The sequence below is a fragment of the Saimiri boliviensis genome, chromosome 4 (assembly GCF_048565385.1).
Source record: "Saimiri boliviensis isolate mSaiBol1 chromosome 4, mSaiBol1.pri, whole genome shotgun sequence".
Classification (NCBI taxonomy): domain Eukaryota; kingdom Metazoa; phylum Chordata; class Mammalia; order Primates; family Cebidae; genus Saimiri; species Saimiri boliviensis.
The window spans coordinates 54,063,030-54,089,343 of record NC_133452.1 but is presented as its reverse complement, the minus strand read 5'-3'; the positions used below and the strand labels follow the sequence as shown (position 1 = coordinate 54,089,343).

At 36.2% G+C, this 26,314-nt stretch overlaps 2 long non-coding RNA genes across 3 annotated transcripts in view; one reads left to right on the top strand and one right to left on the bottom strand.

The window, feature by feature from the left end:
• Window positions 1-26,314, bottom strand: part of LOC141584275 (uncharacterized) — a 752,462-nt gene that overhangs the window by 216,659 nt on the left and 509,489 nt on the right. The window lies entirely within an intron of this gene.
• Window positions 5,128-26,314, top strand: part of LOC141584274 (uncharacterized) — a 110,665-nt gene continuing 89,478 nt past the window's right edge. The window contains exon 1 of the long non-coding RNA XR_012517206.1: window positions 5,128-5,478. This is a non-coding gene — a long non-coding RNA (uncharacterized LOC141584274). The remainder of the gene's footprint in view (window positions 5,479-26,314) is intronic.

The window sequence follows — 26,314 nt, the reverse complement described above, 5'->3', positions numbered from 1 at the left end:
GCTAGTTAACAATACAACAACTCAGGCTTGTCCCTTGTCCTATCATTCACACCCATGTGAGATATTGATTTAGGAGTTGATTACTCAGCAAAGTGAGGAAGAATATCACTTAGTGGATTATGGTAACCCATATCTTGAAAGGGGGTTCCTATTTCCATCATGTAGGTGAGTGTGGTTCAACTCAATGAACCATACTTATTTGTCATATCAACACAGTCTTTTTGGGCTGCTCACTGCTCTCTCAGACAATGACCACACTTCTTTTACTCACCACTGTGAGTCATAATCTAACCTTCTTCGCTTTCTAAGATTCAATTTTATTTTACATGGTTGAATATGCACCTTCTGCTTGAGTTTAGTTCCTTTTATTAATATGAATAGACTAAAAATATAATGCATCTTATCTACCAAGTACCTTTTAATGATTTGTTGGCAGAACCTATCAAGAAGTCAAATGACAAATGAGTCTGAGAAATGCAGTTTTTAGAGTCCCAGCACCATGATCATAGAGTATAGAAGAGAAGAAAAATTGAGAAACAATGGAAAAAATAACCACATTACCTCATCCATTTGTTTTGATGATTCAGTTATCCTTAGAAGATTCTTACAAAATAAGTGCTAAATAATGCTTTTTTTTCCTTAGGAGTAGCATCTCTGGGAGTGTTATGCATTGAACTGTGTGCCCCTAAACTTGCCACATTCATATTTTGAATCTAAACTTCCAGTACCTTCAAATGTGACTTCGTTTGGAAAATGGTTGTTACAGATGAAATTAGTAAAGAGATCATACTACAGTGGGTAGACCAGTAATCCAATATAGCCGGCATCTTTATAAAAAGAGGAAACTTGGATGCAGAAAGACACACAGAGATAACTCTATGTGAAATTAAAGGTGGACATTGGGGTGATGTTCTTACAAACCAAATAATTCCAATGACTGTCAGAAAACTATTAGAAGCTAGAGAAAAGTCATAAAAGAGATCCTTCCTCAAAGCCTTCTTAAGAAATAACCACTGACACCTTGATCTTGAACATCTAGCCTCCAGAACTGTGAGAAAATACATTTTTGTTGTTTAAGTCACCTAGTTTGTGATACTTTATTAAGAAAGATCTAGCAAAATAATACAAATGGGAGTCACCCTGACTATTGAGCTCAGAGATGTGCACCTGATACAAAATTAGATTGGCTATAGTATGTCCAATATTCAGTCATTAAGAACCTGAAAACCAGTTCCTATGACAACTGATCACAGGGATTTTTGAATGAAAGACAGAGATACGGAACAAGTAATTGGTGGTTAGATCCAAAGCTGAGAGATGCTAATAAAGAAGGCTGTGGACAGAAATTGTGAATAAGTGAAAATCACATATTAAAAGGGAAATTACAAAGTAGTTTGTAGTAAGAACAAAAACACACTAAAGAGAGAGGTTTTAACAGTAGTAATCAAAATGTCAAAGTAATGAAGTTGTACGATGCAGCTAAAGCAGAATTTAGAGGACGATTTATATTCTTAATTCAGGTATTGGATAAGGAGAAAAGTTGAAAATGAGTCATTTGAGCTTCAATATCAAGAATATAGAAAGAAGAACATCTAATTAAACTCAAAATTAATTTGATGTATCTAATCAAATCAGATACATAAATTAATCAAAATAAAACAAAAATAAGTTAAATAGAAGACATAGCTATAAGAGAGAAAAAAATCCATAAAGCCAGAGGCTGGTTCTTTATAAAATTAATAAAATATATTATACCTTAGTAAGGCATAGGAAAAAAGAAAACACAAATAATTAACAAAATTAAAAACAAAAAAAGGGTTATTAGTTCTGATCTTTCAGACATAACAATTTTAGCAATTATATGCCAATACATTTAAAGACTAAGATCAAACTTGTCCAACCCGCAGTCCATGGCCAGCATGTGGCCCACCTTTGAATGCAGTACAATACAAATTCCTAAGTTTCCTTAAAATATTATGAGTTTTTTATTTTTTTAAGCTCATTAGCTATCATTGGTGTTAATGTATTTTATATTTGGCCAAGAGAATTCTTCTTCTTCCAAATGTAGCCCAGAGAAGCTGAAAGATTGGGCAACCTGCCTTAGACAAAATAGATATATGAAAATACAACATAACTAACACAAGAAAAAAAAAAGACTATTCCTGTATATATTAGAGAAATTTAATGAACACAAAGTATTTTTTTCTTGAAACCAATATTGTGCACACTTTTTTAGAGACTAGTAAAAGAATGTTTTTTTCGATTTGATTCATGAGACCAAATAACCTTGATACAAAAACCTGACAAGGACATTAGAAGAAAAGAAATTACAGAACAATATTTATTAACTCAAACACAAAAATTCTAAGCAAAATGCTAACAAACAGAAATCAATGATACATGAAAAGTATAATATAACCAAATGAGATCAATTTCAAAAATTTAAATTTGATGTAATATCCAAAATTTATCAATGTAATTAAATACATTAAATTATTATTTTAAATGAAGAATAATAATAATGATTAGAATTAATGCCCATTCATGATTCAAGCTATGGGCAAATTAGAAATAGAAAAGAGTTGCTTTACCTGGCATAAGATATCTACAAAAAGTCCTAAAAGATATATAGCTAACTGTGAAATATTCAAGAAACACAGAGATGGAGAACAAGTCAAGAATATTCACTGTCAGCACTATATTTGATATTCCATTAGAGGTCCCAAGCAGCACTATAGTTAGAAAAAAATAATAAAAAATACAAATATTTGAAAAAATAAGTTTTTACTACATCCTCTTGATATATGGAGAAAATCCAAAATAACTTATAATAAGAATTAATATGTAAATTTATTAACATTATCAAATACATAATTTAGTAAAAATGCCTCTGAATAAAAAGATAAAAATAAATCCATATTACAAATTACCAAAAATCATTCCATTCTTGAGAGTAAACCTAATGAAAAATGTACCAGAACTCTGCAATGAAAACTGTAAAATATTAAAGAGAGAAATTAAATAAAATTGAGAATTATGGCATACTAATGGATTGGAACACTAAATATCACTAAGTCATTAATCCTATCCAAAGTGTTCTAATGATTCAACATGTTGCTTATAAAAATTTTGATAGCTTTTTTTGTTTGTTTACTGTTTTTGTGTTTTATTTTTTATCATACTTTAAGTTCTGAGGTACATGTGCAGATCTTGCAGGATTGTTACAGAGGTGTACACATACCATGGTGATTTGCTGCCTCCATCCCCCAAACACCTACATTAGGTATTTCTCCTAATATTATCCCTCCCCAATCTCCCCATCCCCTGCTATGCCTCCTCTAGCACCCCACCTACCAACAGACCCAGTGTCTGATGTTTCTCTCTCTGTATCCATGTGTTCTTATTTTCCAACACATACTTCTGAGTGAGAACATGTGGTATTTGGTCTTCTTTTCTTGTGTCACTTTGCTGAGAATGATGGTTTCCAGATTCATCCATGTCCCTGCAAAGGACATGAACTCATCCTTTTTTTATGGCTGCATAGTATTCCATGGTGTACATGTGCCACATTTTCTTTATCCAGTTTACCATTGATGGGCATTTGGGTTGGTTCCAAGTCTTTGCTATTGTAAACAGTGCCACAATGAACATATGTGTATGTACATGTGTCTTTATAACAGAACAATTTGTAATCCTTTGGATATATACCTAGCAATGGGATAGCTGGGCCAAATAGTATTTCTATTCTAGATCCTTGAGGAATTGCCACACTGTCTTCCACAATGTTTGCACCGATTTATACTCCCACCAACAGGGTAAAAATGCTCCTATTTCTCCACATCCTCTTCTGCATCTGTTGTCTCCAGATTTTTTAACCATCACCACTCTAACTGGCATGAGATGGTATCGCAATGTGGTTTTATTTGCATTTCTCTAATGATCAGGGATGATGAGCTGTTTTTCATATGTGTGTTCATCACATAAATGTCTTCTTTTGAAAAGTGTCTGTTCATATGCTTTGCCCACTTTTTGATGGGGTGGTTTGTTTTTTTTCTTGTAAATTTGTTTTATTTTGTTGTAGATTCTGGACATTAGCCCTTTGTCAGATGGATAGATTGCTAAAAATTTTCCCATTCTGATAGTTGCTGGTTCACTCTAATCATTGTTTCTTTTGCTGTGCAGAATCTCTTTAGTTTTATTAGATCCCATTTTACTATTTTGGCTTTTGTTGCCATTGCTTTTGGTGTTTTAGTCATGAAGTCCTTGCCTATGCCCACATCCTGAATGGTATTACCTATGTTTTCTTCTAGAGTTTTTACAATGTTAGATCTTATGTTTAAATCTTTAATCCATTTGGAGTTAATTTTTGTATAAGGTATAAGGAATGGGTCCAGTTTCAGCTTTCTGCACATGGCTAGCCAGCTTTTTCAGCACCATTTATTACACAGGGAATCCTTTCAGCATTGCTTGTTTTTGTGAGGTTTGTCAAAGATCAGATGGCTGTAGATGTGTGGCATTGCTTCTGAGGCCTCTGTTCTGTTCCTTTGATCTATGTATCTATTTTGGTAACAGTACCATGCTGTTTTGTTTAGTATTGCCTTGTAGTACAGGTTGAAGTCAGGTAGCACGATGCCTTCATCTTTGTTCTTTTTGCTTATTGTATTGGCTATTTGGGCTCTTTTTTTGGTTTCATATGAAGGTTAAGGTGTTTTTTTCCAGTTCTGTGAAGAAGATCAGTGGTAGCTTGATGGTGATAGCATTGAATCTATAAATTACTTTGGGCAGTCTGGCCATTTTCACAATATTAAATATTTCTAACCATAAGCTTGGAATATTTTTCCATCTATTTGTGTCATCTCTTATTTTCTTGAGCAGTGTTTTATTGTGGGCAGCAATAGCCACCATTTTGTGATCTGTTGAGGTTTGCACAAGTTAAGTTTCAGTTCCTGTTTTCCTGTTGACAAGTTTCAGTCTTTGTTTCCTCGCTGATAAGTTTCAGTAATGTTTCTGTTTCTCTGCTGAATGTTTCAGTTTCAGTTCCTGTTTCTCCGCTGGATGTTTCAGTTTCTCCGTTGAATGTTTCAGTTTCTGTTTCTCCACTGAATGTTTCAGTTTCAGTTCCTGTTTCCTGCTGGTAAGTTTCAGTTTTTGAAACTTAGGAAGGCCGGAATTTCCCAACTGCAAGCTTCCTTTGCCCCGCCTCCCTGCCTGGCCTATTTAAGCTGTGAGCTCAGCAACAATAAACGAGACTTGATCAGACTCCTGTCTTGTCTCCATTCTTCGCGTCTCCTGCCCATCCATCCCCACTCCCTCCCTTCGAGCTCCTGGTGTTGTCCTGCAGGTCGGGACAGTCTGGCGCCCAACGTGGGTCTCGAAGTAAGAGGGACACAGTGAGGGACGTCGTCGAAGCCGGCCGGATTGAAGGAAGAAATCCAGAGGAGGAGTCACCGTGGGAACCTGCTGCGGCCTTGCTCTCTGGTAAGTGGACGACGATATTATGGGTCAGGAAATTAGTAAGCATGAGTTGTTTGTAGAAGAACTCAGCATAGCATTAAAGGCGCGAGGAGTAAAGGTGAAAGTAAACTGGTTAATTAAATATTTTGATTATATTAAGGATGTTTGTCCCTGGTTCCCTCAAGAAGGAACCATAGATCAATGATGTTGGAAAAGAGTAGGGGATGCCCTAAAAGATTATTATGCTGCTTTCGGGCTTCAAAAGGTCCCTGTAATTGCTTTCCCATACTGGAATCTAATAAATGAGGTCATTACCCAAAAACATGACGATCCAGTCATTGCTAATCTCATAACCCAGGGGGAAACTTGCCTGAGAGACTCATGTAAAAATTTGTCCAATAAAAGCCCCCCCCTTTAAAGAAAATTCGTTAGTTTTGGAAAAACCAGAACCCAAAGAGGGCAAGGAGAAAAAGTCAGGGGAAGCTGACTTAATGTCATTTAATAGCAACTCTGGTAAAGAGGAACAGAAACCCGTGGAAAGCGGTGGGCCTGTGTGTTCCTTAGAGAAATTTGCTGTAAGTGTAGCTGCAGGCCTTAAACAAAAATTAGCTAACCCAAAATATCGAAAGAGGATTGTATGGATAGCCAGTAGAGCCAATAATTCAGAGGATGAAGGCATTGATGAGGGTATTGATTGGGACGATCTTGAGGATGAAGCGGCTCGATACCAAAATTCTGATTGGCCGCCTGCCTCATTTCGGCCACCTCCGTATGTGCCTCAGCCTTCAGCTCCACCTATGGCTTTCCCCGCCATTGATCCTCAAAAAGAAATCCAATCTAAAATAGAATATCTTAAAACTCAAATAAAGCTTGAAACTGAACATCAGGAACTTATTGAGCAATTAGAAAAAATCAAACTAGGAAAGGTAAAAGGGGATGCTTGCTTGCCCGTTACCCCGCCACCTTGTACCGGAGCCATACCTAGGCAGCGCCCTGTAACCATGGCACCCTCCGGTACTGACCCTTTCATGTCCACTGCTTTTCCGGTCACTGAAACCATGGACCAACAAAATAACTCCTGGCGGCATCATAATGGATTTGATTTTAAGGTCATAAAAGAGTTAAAAACAGCGGTGACACAATATGGTGCAACTGCCCCCTATACTACTGCCATTATAGAGTCTGTGGCTGAAAATTGGCTGACCCCCGGGGACTGGCAGACGTTAGCACGAGCCACACTCTCCGGTGGGGATTATTTATTATGGAAGTCAGAATACCATGAGTGTTGCAAAGAGACTGCTCGCCGCAATGCCCAAGCTAATAATAATTGGACTTTTGATATGCTAGCCGGCGAAGGCAATTTTGCCTCCAGTGACATGCAAATGCAATATGATGCTGGCCTGTATGCCCAAATACAGGCCGTGGGTATGAAGGCTTGGCGAAAGCTCCCCACAAAAGGGGATGTCAGCTCCTCTCTAACTACCATAAAACAAGGCCCCGATGAACCTTTCTCTGAGTTCGTTCATCGCCTTCTTACGGCAGCAGGCAGAATTTTTGGCAGTGCTGAAACTGGAACTGACTTTGTTAAACAACTTGCATTTGAAAATGCTAATGCTGCTTGCCAAGCCGCCATACGTCCGTATAAGAAAAAGACAGATCTTTCCAGCTACATCCACCTTTGTTCTGATATAGGCGCCGCCTATCAGCAGGGCTTAGCAATGGCTGCCGCTTTACAAGGCTATACAGTCAAACAATATTTAACTCATCAAACAAAAGGAAAATGTTTTCAGTGCAGAAATGTGGGACACTTTGCCAGGGATTGCGGGGCAGCAAGAAACCCTCCCCCTAAGGCTCCTGGCCTTTGCCCTCGATGTAAACGTGGCAATCACTGGGCAAACGAATGCAAATCAAAAAGGGACGCCCAGGGACAACTGCTTCTTCCATGGTCGGGAAACGGGCACAGGGGCCAGCCCCAGGCCCCGAACCAGAAACAAATTTTGGGGGCAGTCAGTTTTTTCCCGCAGGGCCATCAAACTCCCAGCAACAATCCGTTTCTACCCTCTACAGAGCCACGAAAGGAAGCGCAGGACTGTACCTCTGTTCCTCCACCCACACAGTATTAACACCTGAAATGGGGGTCCAGGCTTTGCCTACTGGTATTTTTGGACCACTGCCAGATGGCACATGTGGAATTGTTCTGGGACGTAGTAGCCTAACCATGCAGGGCTTGCAGGTTCTTCCTGGATTAATAGATAGTGACTATTCTGGGGAAATTAAGGTTATGGTTACTTCTCCCAAGGTCATTAGTACCATTTCCCCTGGACAAAGGTTCGCTCAATTGTTATTACTACCTATGGTAAAAACCAATAATCCTGCAAAAAAAAAAATGCCAGCGAGGGGATGCAGGCTTTGGCTCCTCAGATGTTTACTGGGCTCATTCTATATCTCATAATAAGCCTATGATGACCTTGTGGCTAGATGAAAAATGATTCAAGGGACTTGTAGATACTGGAGCAGATGTTACCATTATATGCAAATCTCAGTGGCCTCCCAGTTGGCCCAGTACCCCCACACTTACCAGCCTTACCGGCATTGGACAGTCTAAAAATCCAGAGAAGAGCTCTAAATTATTAGTCTGGAGGGATGAGCAAGGCCACACAGGAAACATTCAGCCTTATATTCTGGAAGGCCTTCCCTTTAACCTCTGGGGCAGAGATCTTCTCACCCAGTTGGGGATTGTAATTGGTAGCCCTAATGACATTGTCACTGCTCAAATGCTTAACAAAGGGTATGTCCCAGGCACTGGGCTTGGAAAAAATAACAGTAGGCTCTTACAGCCTTTACAGCCTAGTGGAAAAACCGATCGTACTGGCCTAGGGTATTTTCCCTAGGGGCCTCGGTCTTTCCTGTAGCCAACACTGAAAATATCACGTGGCTGTCGGATCAGCCCGTGTGGGTTGACCAATGGCCCCTCTCAAAGGAAAAACTAGCCACTGCACAGCAGTTGGTACAGGAGCAGCTGCTGGCTGGACATATTGAACCTAGTAATTCGCCCTGGAATACGCCAATTTTTGTCGTAAAAAAGAAGTCAGGAAAATGGCGGTTGCTACAAGATTTAAGGGAAGTAAATAAATCCATGGTCCTTATGGGAGCTTTACAACCCAGCTTCCCTTCCCCTGTAGCCATACCTCTGGGATTCTACAAAGTTATTGTAGACCTAAAAGACTGTTTCTTTACTATCCCTCTCCATCCAGAGGATTATAAGCGTTTCGCTTTCAGCCTTCCCGCAATTAACTTTAAAGAGCCTATGAAGAGATATCAATGGAAGGTTTTGCCTCAGGGCATGGCCAACAGTCCCACCTTATGTCAGTCATATGTGGCCATCACCATTGCTGAAGTTAGAAAAGATTGGAAGGATGTATACATCATCCATTATATAGATGACATACTTTTAGCAGCAGCAAAAGAGGAAGTGGTCTTGTCTTGTTTTAAAAGTCTACAAACTGCCCTTACTGCTAGTGGATTAGTCATAGCCCCAGAGAAGGTGCAACTTACTGATCCCTACACTTACCTAGGATTTCAGTTAAGTGGAACTCGCCTATCGACTCAAAAGGTGCAACTCAGGCTAGGCTGTTTAAAAACCCTCAATGATTTTCAAAAATTATTAGGAGACATAAACTGGCTGTTACCTTATCTAAAATTATGCAAAGCTGATCTCAAGCCCCTATACGATACATTGGTAGGGGATCCCAGTCCTACTTCTTTAAGACAACTCACCCCTGAAGCAAAATCAGCTATCGATTTAGTTAACCAAGCTATCAATAACCAAACCATCACCTTTTTCGATATTGACAAACCACTCCAATTTATTATATGTCATACCTCATTATCTCCCACAGCTGTGTTCTGGCAAACTGCTCCACTTATGTGGATCCATCTTCCTAATATGCCCACTAAAGTCATTGAACCTTACTACATTATGGTAGCCAGTCTAATTACCAAAGGAAGAACCCTAGGCAAGGAATATTTCGGACAGGAACCTAACAACATTATCCAACCTCATACCAAACAGCAGATCCATTGGCTCATGCAAAATACTGAAGCATGGCCCATTGCACTTGCCTCTTATACTGGCAACCTCGATAATCATTATCCTCCCAATAAGCTTCTAGATTTTGCCAACAGACATGATTTCGTTTTTCCTAAAAATACCAGACTTCATCCCCTTCCAAATGGAATTACCATTTTCACTGACGGGTCATCCACAGGGCTTGCAGCCTTTGTTACCCCAAACCAAACTATCAGCTTTCAATCCCAATCTTCGTCTGCCCAATTAGCAGAGCTACATGCAGTTATAGCTGCATTTTCCATGTTTCCCAATGATCCTCTCAATGTTTATACAGACAGTGCATACATTGCTACCTCTGTCCCGAAGTTAGAAACAGCCCCATTCATAAAACACACCTCAACTGCTGCAAAACTATTTTCTCAACTACAAAAGCTATTAATTTCCAGAACACAACCTTTCTACATTGGACATTTACGTGCTCATTCAGGCTTACCTGGTCCATTGGCCTCTGGAAATGCCAAGGCAGACCTAGCGACCCATGTTCTGTTAGTTCAACTCCCTAATACCCCTCTAGCTCAAGCACAACATTCGCACAACTTGCATCATCTTAATGCTCAATCCTTAAGACTACTCCATCACATAACTAGAGAACAAGCCCGACAAATAGTAAAGTCCTGCATACAATGTGCACCTCACTTACCGGTCCCACATCTTGGAGTTAACCCTCGAGGCCTCCTACCTAACGCCCTTTGGCAAATGGATGTCACCCACATCCCAGAATTTGGAAATCTTAAATACGTTCATGTCTGCATTGATACTTGTAGTGGATATATCTTTGCCACTTTACAAACTGGAGAAGCCACAAAACATGTTATTGCTCATCTTTTAACTGCCTTTGCATCCCTGGGGTGTCCATGTAAAATCAAAACTGACAACGGGCCTGGTTATGTCAGTACAGCCTTCACTCAATTCTGTACTCAGCTAAACATTCAACATGTTACAGGCATCCCGTACAACCCCCAGGGACAAGGCATAGTAGAAAGAGCTCATCTCACCATAAAAACCACTCTAAATAAAATAAAAAAGGGGGAATGGTATCCCCATAAGGGATCACCAAAAAACCTTTTATCACACTCCTTATTTATTTTAAATTTTTTAACACTGGATCAAGAAGGACACTCCGCTGCCGATCGACACTGGCATTTTGAATCCAAAAGCCATTATGCATCGGTAATGTGGAAAGATCCCATGACAGGCGCATGGCATGGCCCGGACCCGGTCCTGATTTGGGGTCGAGGATCGGTGTGCATTTATGCCAAGGAAGCTGATTCGGCCAGGTGGCTTCCCGAGAGACTTGTAAAGCAAGTAGATACCAAAAAATCCGAAAAACCAACTCCACCCAGGGACGACACCGAGCCCTGAGGGTCTTCTATCTTTTCCCTTTTTAGGAGTCAACAACATGGTATTATTTATCCTGATTGCTTTCCCTCCTTGTCTTACTGTCTATCGGTCCTGTTATACTCAGCAAACTCAGGAGCTTCTCAAGATCACAAATTGAGGCCATAAAGATGCAGCCCATTCAGGCCCATTACCACAGGCTGAAGATGGCAGACCTAGAGATGGAGCTTGATACCTTTCCTCTCAGGTCACCCGGTGAGCTGAACTGGTTAGCCAATGACGGGCAACTGAGGAGCATGAGTAAGGACACTCCACCTAAGATAGGGAGGAAAACGTTTTTCCCCTCCCCATGACGGATAAGGAGTCAATGTTCTCTCATGTGGGGTCCTCTGACCTAAGACAGGCACGGTTCCCCCGGGCATAACTACCACTCAGCCTAATTTCTAAATAAAATAAAAAAGGGGGACCTGTGGGCAGCAATAGCCGCCATTTTGTGATCTGTTGAGGTTTGCACAAGTTAAGTTTCAGTTCCTGTTTTCCTGTTGACAAGTTTCAGTCTTTGTTTCCTCACTGATAAGTTTCAGTAATGTTTCTGTTTCTCCACTGAATGTTTCAGTTTCAGTTCCTGTTTCTCTGCTGAATGTTTCAGTTTCTGTTTCCTGCTGGTAAGTTTCAGTTTTTGAAACTTAGGAAGGCCGGAATTTCCCAACTGCAAGCTTCCTTTGCCCCGCCTCCCTGCCTGGCCTATTTAAGCTGTGAACTCAGCAACAATAAACGAGACTTGATCAGACTCCTGTCTTGTCTCCATTCTTCGCGTCTCCTGCCCATCCATCCCCACTCCCTCCCTTCGAGCTCCTGTTGTTGTCCTGCAGGTCGGGACATTTTATAGTTCTCCTTGAAGAGGTCCTTCACGTTCTTTGTTAGTTGTATACCTAGGTATTTTATTCTCTTTGTAGCAATTGTGAATGGGAGTTCACTCATGATTTGGCTCTCTGTTTGTCTGTTATTGGTGTATAGGAATGCTTATGATTTTTGCAGGTTTATTTTGTATCCTGAGACTTTGCTGAAGTTGTTTATCATCTTAGGGAGATTTGGGGCTGAGATGATGGGGTCTTCTAAATATACAATCATGTCATTTGCAAATAGAGACAATTTTACTTCATCTTCTCCTAAATTGAATATGCTTTATTTATTTTTCTTGCCTGATTGCTCTGGCTAGAACTTCCAATACTATGATGAATAGGAATGGTGAGAGAGGGCACTCTTTTCTAGTGCCAGTTTTCAAAGGGAATTCTTTCAGTTTTTGCCCATTTCGTATGATATTGTCTGTGGGTTTGTCATAAATAACTTCTATTATTTTGAGATACATTCCATCAATACCTAGTTTATTGAGAGTTTTTAGCATAAAGAGCTGTTGATTTTTTTTTATAATTGTACTTTAGGTTCTGGGATACACGTGCAGATCATGCAGGATTGTTGCATAGGTACACACATGGCAATGCAGTTTGCTGCCTCCATCTCCCCGTCACCTACATCTGGCATTTCTCCCCATGTTATCCCTCCCCAACCTCCCCACCCCGCCCCCTACTGCCCCGCCCTTGCTACCCCAACAGACCCCAGTATGTGATGTTCCCCTCCCTGTGTCCATGTGTTCTCATTGTTCAACATCCACCTGTGAGTGAGAACATGTGGTGTTTCTTTTTCTGTTCTTTTGTCAGTTTGCTGAGAATGATGGCTTCCAGATTCATCCACATCCCTACAAAGGACACAAACTCATCATTTTTTATGGCTGTGTAGTATTCCATGGTGTATATGTACCACATTTTTCTTGTCCAGTCTATCATTGGGCATTTGGGTTGGTTCCAGGTCTTTGCTATTGTGAACAGTGTCACTATGAACATATTTGTCCATGTGTCTTTATAATTTTTTTGAAGAACTTCTCTGCATCTATTGAGATAATCATGTGGTTTTTGTCTTTGGTTCTGTTTGTGTGATGGATTATGTTTATAGATTTGCATATGTTGAACAAGCCTTGCATCCCCAGGATGAAACCTACTTGATCATGATAAATAAGCTTTTTGATGTGCTGTTGCATTTAGTTTGCCTGTATTTTTTGAACATTTTTGCATTGATGTTCATTATAGATATTGGCTGAAAATTTTCTTTTTTAGTTGTGTCTCTGCCAAGTTTTGGTATCAGTATGATGTTGGTCTCATAAAATTAGTTAGGGAAGATTCCCTATTTTTGGATTGTTTAGAATAGTTTCAGAGGAATGGTACCAGTTCCTCTTCATATGTCTGGTAGAATTCAGCTGTGAACCCATCTGGACCTGGACTATTTTTGGATGGTAGGCTGTCAATTGTTGCCTCACCCTCAGACCTTGTTATTGGTCTATTCGGGGATTCAACTTCTTCCTGGTTTAGTCCTGTGAGGGTGTAAGTGCCCAGGAATTTATCCATTTCTTCTGGATTTACTGGTTTATGTGCATAGAGTTGTTCATAGTAATCTCTGATGGTAGTTTATATTTCTGTGGAATTGATGGTGGTATCCCCTTTATCATTTTTTATTGCATCTATTGATTTTTATCTCTTTTCTTTTTTATTAGTCTGGCTAGTGGTCTATTTATTTTGTTGATCTTTTCAAAAAAAAAACCAGCTCTTGGATTTACTGATTTTTTTTTTGAAGAGTTTTTTGGTTTTCTGTATCTCCTTTAGTTCTGCTCTGATCTTAGTTATTTCTTGTCTTCTGCTAACTTTTAAATTTGTTTGATCTTGCTCCTCTACTTCTTTTAATTGTGATGATAGGGTGTTGATTTTAGAGCTTTCCTCACTTCTCATGTGGGCATTTAGTGCTATAAATTTCCCTCTAGAAACTGTTTTAAATGTGTCCCAGAGATTCAGGTACATCGTGTCTTCTTTCTTATTGGTTTCAAAAAACATTTTTATTTCTGCCTTCATTTCATTATTTATCTAGTAGTCATTCAGGAGCAGGTTGTTCAGTTTCCATGTAGTTGTGCATTGCTCTGTGGTCTGAGAGACTGTTATGATTTCCATTCTCTGGCATTTGCTGAGGAGTTATTTACTTCCAATTAGGTGATCAATTTTAGAGTAAGTGTGATGTAGTACTGAGAAGAATGTATATTCTGTTGATTTGGAGTGGAGAGCTCTGTAGATAACTATTAGGTTCACTTGGTCCAGATCTGAATTCAAGGCCTGGATATCCTTGTTAATTTTCTGTCTCATTGATCTGTCTAATATTGACAGTGGAGTGTTAAAGTCTCCCAGTATTATTGTGTGAGAGTCCAAGTCTCTTTGTAGGTCATTAAGAACTTGCTTTATGTATCTGAGTGCTTCTGTATTAAGTGCATACATATATGGGACAGTTTAGCTCTTGTTGCATTGAGTCTTTTACCATTATGTAATGCCCTTCTTTGTCTTTTTAGATCTTTTTAAATTAAAGTTCATTTTATCAGAGACAAGGGTTGCAACCCTCGCTTTCTGTTTGCTCTCCATTTGCTTGGTGAATCTTCCTCCATCCCTTAATTTTGTGTGTATGTGTGTCTTCGCACATGAGATAGGTCTCCTGGAATACAGCAAACTGATGGGTCTTGACTTTTTATCCAATTTGCCAGTCTGTGTCTTTTGACAGGGGCATTTAGCCCATTTACATTTAAGGTTAATATTGTTATGTATGAATTTGATCCTGCCATTTTGATACTAGGTTCTCCTGGATAATATCCTGAAGAGTGCTTTCCAACTTGGATTCATTCACCACATCACGTTAAGGTACACCAATCAAGTGTAGATTAGGTCTTTTGACATAATCCCATATTTCTGAAAGGCTTTGTTCATTTCTTTTCACTTTTTCTCTAACCTTGCTTTCTCATTTTATTTCATTGAGTTGATCTTCAGTCTTTGATGTCCTTTCTTCTGCTTGATTAATTCAGCTATTCAAACTTGTGTACACTTTGAGAAGTTCTCATGCTGTTGTTTTCAGCTCCATCAAGTTGTTTATGTTCTCTAAGCTGGTTATTCTAGTTAACATTTCATCTAACCTTTTTTCAAGGTCTTAGCTTCTTTGCATTGGTTTAGAACATGTTCCTTCAGCTCAGAGTAGTTTATTATTACCCCCCTTCTGAAGCCTGCTTCTGTCAATTCATCAAAGTCATACTCCATCCAGCTTTGTTCCTTTCTGCTAGGGAGTTGTGATCCCTTGGAGGAGGAGAGGTATTCTGGTTTTTGGTGATTTCATCATTTTGTGCTGTTTTTTTTTTTTTTCCGCCTTTCTTTGTGGATTTATCTACCTTTGGTCTTTGAAGTTGGTGGCTTTCGGATGGAGTCTCTGAGTGGACATTCTTTCTTTTGATGCTGAAGCTATTTTTTTCTGTTTTTTTCATTTTCCTTCTAACAGTCAGGCCCCTCTGCTGCAGGACTTCTGGAGGTCCACTCCAGACCCTGCTTGCCTGATTCTAAAATTTATGTGAAAATTCCAAGGAACTAGAATAGCTGAGGCATAAAAACAAAACAAAACAAACAAAAACAAAAACAAAAACAAAAACAAAAACAAACAAACAAAAAAACAGCTGTAGGATTTAAAATACTGGATACAAAGCCTTGATGTAAAGCTACAGTTTTGGCAAAAAGTATTAGATTAAGAGAAAAAAAATAAAGATGCCAGAAACAAACCTTGACCAATAGTGTCACCTGGTCTATGACAATGCCATCCCTCTAATTTGTTTTTTACAAAAGTGTTTGGTTTGGGATTAATTTGATTTACATATTGAAAAATGTACCTCAAATCTTATCTCACCCCCACACAAACATGTAATTCAAGATGGATTGTAACAACAAAATATATAAGCTGGAACCACAAAACCTCTAGAAGGAAATGAGAGAATGTCTTTGTAGCCTTGAGATCAATAAATATTTCTTAAAAAGGAAACAAAAAATATTAACCATAGGAGAAAAGATTTTTTAAAAAATCATTTAAGTTACTAATTTCAACTCATTCTGTCAAAGTAGCCATAGTCAGAATATAAAAGTAATCCTTATAAGTTAAAAAGAAAAACCCATACAACCCAGTAAAGGAATAGCTAAAGACACAAGCAGGCACTCCACAAAAGAAGATATCAAAATAATTGTTAAATATATGGGAAGGGGCTCAGTATTAGTTTTCATCAGAGGAACACAAACTAAAACCACAATGAGATACCACTACAGACTCAACAGAATAGCTAAAATTAAATAGATGTACAATATGGAGAAAGTGTAATAGTCAGAGGTAGGTTTTGGTGAGAGGTTACATTTATACCACCATCTTGGAAAACTAGCAATAGCTACTAAAACCAAATAATTGTTAAACTTTTGATCCCCATTTCCATTCCTTGGCATATGTTCAACAGAATTTACAGTTTGTTTGTCAAGACTTGGATGAGGATGTTCATCATAGCATATCTATAATAAACTAAACTTTGATACAGTCCAAATGATTTTTGATAATAAATGGGATAAAATATGTTATATTTTTGCAATTGAACAGTGTATAGCACTAAAAGGACAAAATAAAATAAAAATCTAGAACAACAGGACAAATCCTACATACATTATGCTGCACAAAACAAACAGACTCTGAAGAGTATATACTGCATGATTGAATTTATATAAACTTTCAGAACAAGCAAAGTGGCTTAATTCAGGATATAATGTGGATGAGTATAAATTAGGAGAAACATGATAGAGCTTTGGGTGATGCTGGAAATATTCTATAGCCTGATTTGAATAGTGATGTTATAGAAGTGTACATATATAAACACTTCCTGAGCTGTACACTTTGAAATTTTTATATTTCAAAAAAATAGCATAGCATTGGAGGGAGTAGAGATCCAAAAAATATTCAGCATTGAAGAGGGACAAGTAAACTCTGTTATATGATTCCTATCTGTTCCACTCTCCTTGAATTCTTGGCACTTAGCTGTTACTGCTTTCTCACCAAGTGAGCCTGAGGCTCCACTCTTCCTTCTCTACTCATTCTATGAGTTCTTGGTCTATAGCTAGGCTTCTTGTCAGTTAGTTTTCCTTGTATAATTCTACCAATTCCATGATCACTGAGGGAAACTCTGTGGAGACTAAGCTTACATCTTACTCAGTGAAGCTTACCTAATGAAGCTTACATTTCCCTCTAGATTTCTCTAGGTTTGTTCTTCTTATCTGAAAAGTTATCTCCTTTCCTCTTCATTTATCTATCACTTATTACTTGTAGCATCCTCTGAAATATCACTATTAACAGGGTACTGTTACAACTCTCATATCTGTTGCATCATTTTCATACTGTATAATGAATTTGATATCCCAGATATTCCTTTGGCTTTCTTTCATCTCATTCAAATTTTTACTCACTTTTTGGCCCTTTCCTAAAATCTTACTTAAAATTTGTGACACTAAACTTCTATTCTTACATTGCTTTATTTTTCTCTCTAGCATCTTGCACCATGCATTTTCCCAAACAAACAAAAATATTCCTCTAAACCAAAGATAATACCAAGCACATAATGATTATTCAGAAAACATTTAATAAATGAATGAATATTAAAAATTCTTGATTTTGTGCACTGCAAAACATAATTTACAATTTTCTGTGTTTTCATTGCTAATGTTTTTATTTGTGTATATGTTGTAGTTAAACAAACTATTATTAATTCATTTATTGGGTATATTTTTTGTGTTATTTGACTATTTCCACATATTGCTGTTTTTGGTAATCTTTTCCTTCAAAGTATATTTAACAATACATCTATGAATTATAAGCTAGTAATTATATAATCTATAATTTACTTTTTTTCAATTTGTTAAATCCAGCGGAGACTGTAACAATGAAAAGCATTCTTTGCCTACATGGGAATAAAGGTGATTTGAAGAAAATCCAAAAACAATGATATGCTTAAAATCATAAGGGCAAAAGAATTCAGAAAAAGGTAACATTAATGTGATATATAATTATATAATCAGAGGTGAAATCTTAGAGAACTTACAGATGGTCTACAAGGGAAGATATATGTGATTTATTGTTGAAAATAATAAAACCATAATCACATATTTTTTTCCATTAGCTATTTTTTAGCCTCATTGTTATTTTTTGTTTCTCCTCCCCAAATTTTGCTGGAAAATTTACTTCTGTTGTTTCACTAAGTGTCTTCTTGATTATATGTTTACTGCCTAAAACCATTTAAATAATGCTATTTATGACATAATTAAAATTCCTACATTTCAATGGAAAGGAAAATTAAACTTTAACAATTCCAAACAGTATAGTTCAGACAATTTGGGATTTGTCTAGTCACACAAAAGCTGGAAAAAAATAGTTGAAATTCAAGAATTGCTTAGTTTATTAGAGATCTCAAAATCCTTATATAAATAAACAGTTTAGTGTAGAAAAAATAGAGTTAAAATTCTCAGCATGATCACAAGTATTTCTACAGTATGCATTGATATATGCTGTCGTGGCAAATACTCTTGGTAGCACTGGTATCTTTAAATTGCACTGATAGTTTTAATTTAAATTAAACTCATTGTTATCAGTCTCTGCAGATGTGTGAAGTTTACTAAGTGGCATCATAAAGTGAAACTGAATAATACAACAATAAAAATGAAGGCAGGGTAATTAAAATGAAAGCCATGAACGCTTCTCTAGGAAAGACATCTTATTTCACATTGTAAGTCAAATCCTTCCCTTTCCTTCTTTCTTGACATGTCCGAATTCTAACGTTTACAATTTGAAGTAAAATTTTACAGTAAATTAAGTAAAGACTTGTATGTCAAAACATATGACTATATGTGGGAATTAAAAAATATGCTTTCTATCTTTTCTTTGTTTTAAGAAAGTGCATTTAAATCATTTCAAATAGTACATTATGAAGGCAAGCAATCAGCCCAGCCAAGCTGAAAGGAGGAATGAATTTGCCTGAAAATAAAAGAAGAACAGATAAAATAAAATATTTTGTGCTATTTAAATTGCAAATGTCGTTGTATTTTATCAATGTCTCCTATGCCATTTTGGCAGCTTCAAATAAGTGATGAATGTAGCATCTTTTTCTCCTCACTGTTATCAACAGTTTAGACAGTACAATTAATTTTTCCTAGGTATATGAAGAATTTTTTTTCTTTTCAAAATTGTGGCAGTTTTTGTTGTTGTTGTTGTTCAGAGTTTCTATATACTTGGCAATAAGTCTGATAATTTCATATAACTATAATGTCCATAGGGGAAAAAAGGTGAGATTAGGACCAGAATAATAATGATTTTTGTAGAGAATTCATAAACATTTTTTCTTCTTTTCTACCATTTCCTTCATTTTATGCTGCAAAGTTTGAGCTTGTATTTAGAATTTTAGCTTCTTGAAAAAATGATTTGAAAACATCATTTTTAAGAAATGACCTCTAATTCAGCTATTCTGAAGCACAATATGCCATAATTATGTCTTGTGTTGTAATTTGAACTTACTAACTGGTATATTCCTGGAGAGAGTTTCACGAAACCTATTTCTAGATGTCCTTTAGATAAATAAAATTATTATTAATGTCTTAGCCACATGAGAGGGTGATACTTTTCATGTTGTTTCACCATCTGTCTTCTTGGTGGAGCAATATACTCCATGGAGAAAGCCCCTTTACTCCATCCCCTCCACTCCATAGTCCCTTGAGAGAAATCCCAACAGGCACTGCTCAGTCCCTAGAGCTCTGCTGGCCCTGGTGTCTGGGGAGACGTTTTCAGGGAGAGAAAGACTTCTGTTTCCTTCCATAAAATCGCAACATTACAAACGTATACTAGAAGATAATATTTCTTTCTCCTGTGACTCCCCATGTAGGAGCAGCTGGAGCTGGATTACTGAGGTCTAAGAAAGCCCACAGCAAGCAGCCTGTGCTGGTTAATCCACAGATGGCAGAATAGATGTTTTCTGTCTGGCTCTGAGTGAGGCCTCTGTCCTCTAGCTCTGGAGGACTGTGACTTCCAAGATCTAGAATGGGGCTTCTGAGCAAAAAGAAGTGAAATTTAATAGATTTCACTAATAATGAAGTGTCACTGTTTTTCTTTGTCTATGTGTGTGTCCCTAAGAGAACTTCTGGGGTGGCTGGGCGGCAGACCCCTACCAAGAATCTAGTATGTGTAGGGGCTCCACAGGAAATGCCTCCCAACATTAGACACCCTCTGGAAAAATTACATTTGACTTGTTTTGTAAAAGCTTATCAAGAATATTTGTCTAGGGTGTATTTTCACTACTCTTTTGATATATGCTCCTTTCCAATATTTTTGGGACAAGGCAAAATATAAGCTAAAATATAATTATAAACAATCAAATGTTTTTCAGAAATTTTTAACTGAAGACAAGATCAGCACTTTTTACTAATTTTGCAAGCCTCAGTCAAAATTTATCTTCTTCATGAAAATCTTCTATGACTGCCTTGCCTTGGGTAGGCTCTATCCCCTGTTCTCTTATAATAATATTTAAAAGATCAATTCCTTTGGCAACAAATTGTGTGTGCCTTGAGACAGTTCTTCATTTTGTGTTAACGGTTGTTTTGAAATTATCATTTTCTTTGTGTTTCTTAAATTTATCCAAATATATTGTGAGACTTTAAAGGGCACATATTTTTAAAAGTTTCACGATAGTAATAATAATAAAGTATATTACACTCTGACTACATGATAGATACTTCTCTGACTGTTTTACACATGGGTCCTTACCACAAATTTGAGGTTAGTACTATTATTTTCACCTTTTTATGGATGTGAAAGTAACAACTAGTAAATTTTTGAGCTGTATTAACCTCAGCCTCTAGTATTTTGCCCAGAAAAAATGAGTATTTTTATGCAAAGGAAATACTAAATTTGAACCCTTTGAAAAAATGATGAATCCCACCACCTCCTCAAAACATGACATTTAGTTTGCAATCCAAAGAAAAAGAAAACCATGTGTGTCTAAACCAGTCATAAATACAGATCATGAGAGCTGAAAGAAATAGTCATTTTCTAGTTATTAGCTCCTTTTCATTTTCCCCACATCACAGAACCATTGGAAGGAGAGGCAGGATGCTTGTCCAGAACCCTTTCAATTTAGTCTAAGTTGAATTCTCAAGAAATATTTTTATTGTGTTCTCCTACTAGGACAGATCATTAGTAAACGAATTTGTGGGAAAAAGTTTCCCTCACATACGCTTAGTAGCAAGGCTTTAACAAGATTTGCTGAGTACTCCATGTAAAATAGATGTAAGAAGGTCAAAATAACAGACTTTTTATTGCGTACTATGCGTTATGCTATTTCATCAATTCTTTGGTCTCCATGTAGCAACCTTTCTAACACTTTTTACAGCAATTTCTTTACACCATTTATTGAATTTAGATACAGTAGAATCTCATGGATCCTTGTATTATTTTTTCTTTATGATGAAATCCAGGATCCTCTCCGATTAGCATGGTTTTCTAAAGTATAATTCAAATAAAGGTAGGGTATGGAGTTCTTGACATTTCAGTATGATTTTTTCTTTATTTTCCTGTTATTTATCAAAAATACTTTCAATTTTAATTATATTCTTTCAATATACATTTGATTCTGTGATTACACGTACTGATGAGTCTAAAAGTAAACTGTTTTCAGGCACTATTGAGTATACACTGAAATCTTTTTTGACCCTATTACCTCTAACTGGACATTAATTAATTCATTTATTTAATTGGCAAATATTCATTACAAGAATCTTATAAAATCTTATGTAATCATAGTACCAGCATGTAAAGATACTTTGCTGAGTAAAACAAACAAGTACCTTGCTGTAAGTCTAGTGAGCATGCCAGACATTAATGGAGAAATTACAATAGATAAATCAAACCAAATAAACCAAAATATCTGGGTAATTATGAATTCTCATAGAAGGTATGCATCACCTTTCTGATGGCATATCTAATAGAAATTTAGAAATATCACATTATTTAAGTATTAAAAAGGGATATAAAAATGAATTGGATTATTGTTATTTTAGATATTTATTCAGATAAATTAATATCAAGGAGCTAATGTCATGTATGACTTTCCTCAGAATTTTGCATGAACATCAACTCATTAATCTGCTTTGGGTTTTAAAAAATGTCTTTAAAATACCTTTACTGAATTCACTTATATGAATATACCATAAAAATGCATTTGAATGCTGTTAAATTTCTAAAATAAATGTACATATTTTTTAATTCAGATGGCAAAAATATCTGAACACTAAATTTCACTACAATATTGTAATGAAATTAAATTTACATAATATTAAATTATGTTTATAGAAAGAAAACAATGATCAAATGATTTAGAATATTTTCTACAATACTACTGTATATAAAACATTTCTTGAATAGATATTAAAAATGTGTTTAATGTCATCAACAAACTGAGAAATAGTCAATTACATAAATAAAAGTGAGAAAATTGAAATAATTTATTTTACAAACTCAAATATAAAGGTTACTTATAATATTTATATTTTCAAAATATTTATGAATGTGTAACTGAAAACCAGACAATAGCCAGGTTAATCACATCACATTGTTTTACTATATTTTTCTCAAGCAGGAGTGATGTTAAAAAGAATGAAAAAAAAAAATAGTGTGGAGTCCACTGTTCAAACACAAATAACACAGCTATTCAAATTGTAGGAAATGTTCAATGTAGATTTGAATTAGAAAATTGAAGTGGGCGTTTTTTTACAAATGTCCATTAATGCTAATAAGGAAAGAAGCACAGAGTACTGGGGCCACACTAATCAGACATTGTCAATGTTGGGTCAAAAGAACTAAGTGATAAAGGCAAATTTTATACACTTAGTAATAAGTAGGAGATTATTATGTATGATTTTATCTTAATTGGTTTTGAGAATTAATTGGGTGGTAACAAAAGCTGGCATTTTCATTTGCTTTTCATTTGAGTAGAACAATTAAAAATCCCAAAAGGCTTGGGGTTGATGATAACCACTCTACTGGATTAACTCCTAGCTTTAAAATCAGAAGAGATTTATTATTTGTCTGAAAACTGAGTTAATGTTAATAATTAATGTATATTACTTCGTTGAGTACATTTCAACTTTTTAAAGCATGTTTCTTTGCATAAGGTCAACTGTGTATAAGTAACTGATTAAATAGTAAGCAATTTCTATGACTACATTTTTCTCAATTAAAAAAAATTGAAAAATACATAATTAGGGTAACAAGTCATAGTATTTATTACCCTCTACTCTAAGAGCTAAACTGGTGGGGTTTTTTTTTTGTTTTTATTTTTGAATTTTTGTTGTTTATGTTTCTGTTTGTTTTATTGGTCTGATTTCCCATGCTAAAAATAATATTGCGCTCAATTTACAAATAAGAAAAAAAATACCAGCCAGATGCAATAACATGAATGAACCTGGAAGACATTATGTTACATGAAATAAGCCAGGCACAGAAAGACAAAAACTGCATAATCTCATTCACATGTGGTATCTAAAAATATAAAATAGAGAAATGGAGGATAGAATGGTGATATCCAAGAACTGGAGGAGTAGCAAAGTAGAGAGGACAGAGGAGATATTAGTCAAAGCATACAAAATTTCAGTTAGGAGGAAAAAGTTCAAGAGCTCTAGCATACAATATGGTGACTATCATTAATAACAATTTATACTTGAAAATTGCTAAAAGATTATGTATTCTCATTGCAAATAAATATATGAGGCAATGCATATATTAATTAGCTTTATTTAGCCATTTTTACAGTGTACATCATGTTGTACACCATAAATACATACTTATTTTGTCAATAAGAAAGAAAGAGAGAAGCAGGAAGAGAGGAAGAGAGGAAGGTGAGGAAAGAAAAGTCATCATTTCTAGATTTCTGTGTCTTCATACGGTCAAAATTATCTCAGCCTTTCTTAAGATTAATTTCTTAAAATTTCAACTTATCTTTTAGTGTAGTGGTTCCAACTAAGAAAGATTAATCTAGCTTTGATATTTATTGTAAGTAAAATATTTTGGAATAAACCCTAGTTTTTTAGCAACTAAGGGGATTGAGTTCCCTGTCAAGTAAATATACATTAACACTGATCATTTATTTTTAGAATCCTAGAATGCTAAATTAAATTATGGCCAAAGAAAAATATTTAGTCACAAGTGACACACATGTATTTCTAATACTCCTGTGATGATATTATTTCAGTGTTATGCTTAATTGGTTAATATTCATCAGGAACCATTTATTTTTCTCCTAGTTTTTATTAACTAATTTCTTATCAGATATTACAAATTCAATTTGCCAACGTTTTATCTTCTTATGTTTAAAAAGAAGTGGCAGTGTTTTTGTATGACACCAGATTGTTAAGCAGACTATTTAGAACAAATGTCAAATATTTGGGTACTTATGTAAATGAAATGAAAAGATTAGTACAGAATTTTTTGTTAATACCCAATGTGGATTCCATTTCCTATAAAGATATGGAATAAAAGCAACAGGATATTTTAAAGTGAAAAACATTTGCTTTAAATTGAATGTAGACTTGTCCCCTTTAAAATAGGTTTCCAAAAATTGTTTTATATATGATTAACATTCCTTAATTATATTTGTAACAAAGTAATTATTCAGGTAAGTAAACTTATACTCACACTAAAAATATTAAGATCCAATGAAAATTTAGAGTATATCTAACCAGATGGAAATAAAGGCAGAGAAAAAGTGAGTAGAATAAAATGGCAGACAGTGTATTATCTCAGTAAGAAATGCTGGGTTTTGTGTTTTGAAACTTGTTCCAAAATGGTTATTTCTCTTTGTGTTCATCAAGCATGTTTGTTTTCACATTTTCATAGTTGTTCAGCAGTCTTTGACAAGCTCTTTGTGGCTAAGGAAATTTAAAACTACTGCCTTGAAATTCTCTGAACAACTCACAGATACTATCAAAATATACTGCTTTAGTATCAAGCAATGTCGAAGAATTATGCCTTTAAACCTTTGCCAAGAAACCTAGCAAGTGTCTTTCTTTCTTTCATTATGGAGCAGAGTCCTATACTGCCTGCCTTTGGGCTAGGCAGTTCCAAAGATATTTTTCACATAACAGCTTATTGCAAAAGTTTTAGACCAGAAAAAGACACTCCTCTCACTCAGGGGAGCAACATGATGTAAGTAGAAAAAAACAATATGCAAAAGCAGAAGACCTGTCTCAGCAAATCATGAAAACTTCCTAGAATTTGGTCTTTGTATTCAGAAAATGAAGGGATGACATTGCTGGTGTCTTACTGATACTGTTTTTCTGTGTCCCCACTCAAAATCTCATATTGAGTTGTAATCTAAATTATAATTGCCACGTATTGGAGGAGGGGCCTCATAGGAAGTGATTAGATGATGGGGGTGGTTTCCTCCCACCCCCATGCTGTTCTCATGATAATGAGTGAGTTCTCATGAAATATGATGGTTTTGTAAGGGGCTTTCCCCGGACTTCACTCAGCACTTCTGGCTCCTGCTGCCATGTGGAGAAAGACATGTTTGCTTCCCCTTTCACCATGATTGTAAGTTTCCTGAGGCCTACTCGGCCATGTAGAACTGTGAGTCAATTAAACTCCCTGCCTTTTTATTTTTAATAAATTACCCAGTCTCTGGTAGCTATTTATAGCAGCATGAGAACGGACGAATACACTCATTTAGCACTCAAATATGAGTTGACTGTGCTTCCAGTCAGTTCATTGTCCAGCTTTTATTATAATAAGTGTAACCAAAATTGAATTATATTTCACATTACATGACTTTAAGCTGAAGAATCTCCTAAAAATAATACATTATATAAAAATAAGGGAAGGAAGAGAGGAAGGTCAAAAGAGAAAAGAGTGGGAAGAAAGAAGTAGAGAGGTGTTTTCTTTCTTTTGTTTGTTGTTGATGGTGTTGGATTGTTTCTTTAAAGGTAGGTGTTGATTTTTTTTTTTTTTTTTTTTTTTTTTTTTTTTTTTTTTTTTTTTAGCTCTCTTGGAGATTCATTTAAGGGCAGTGGGTAATATCTAGCTGCTTCTTGACATCTCCAGTTGCTCAGGTACCGCAAACAAAACATTCCTCTATATAGGTATGGTCCCATTCCTGTGTTTTTCCTGCTAATGACACTATCACCCAGAAACATTGAAATCCAAAAACTTCTCCTTTGGTTCGCAAACTTCACCAATCACTAAGTATTGACTGTTTCATCTGCTAAAATCACACAACTCTGTCCACTGCTGTCTTTTCCAACTACTAACAATTTCTTCGTTGGAGTCTATAATGGCCTCTTAAGTGGCATTCTTACATAAAGTTTGCCTTTCTTCTACAAACTAGTCTCCATTGTACAGCCATGGAGTTCTTCTTAAAATTCGTATCAATCA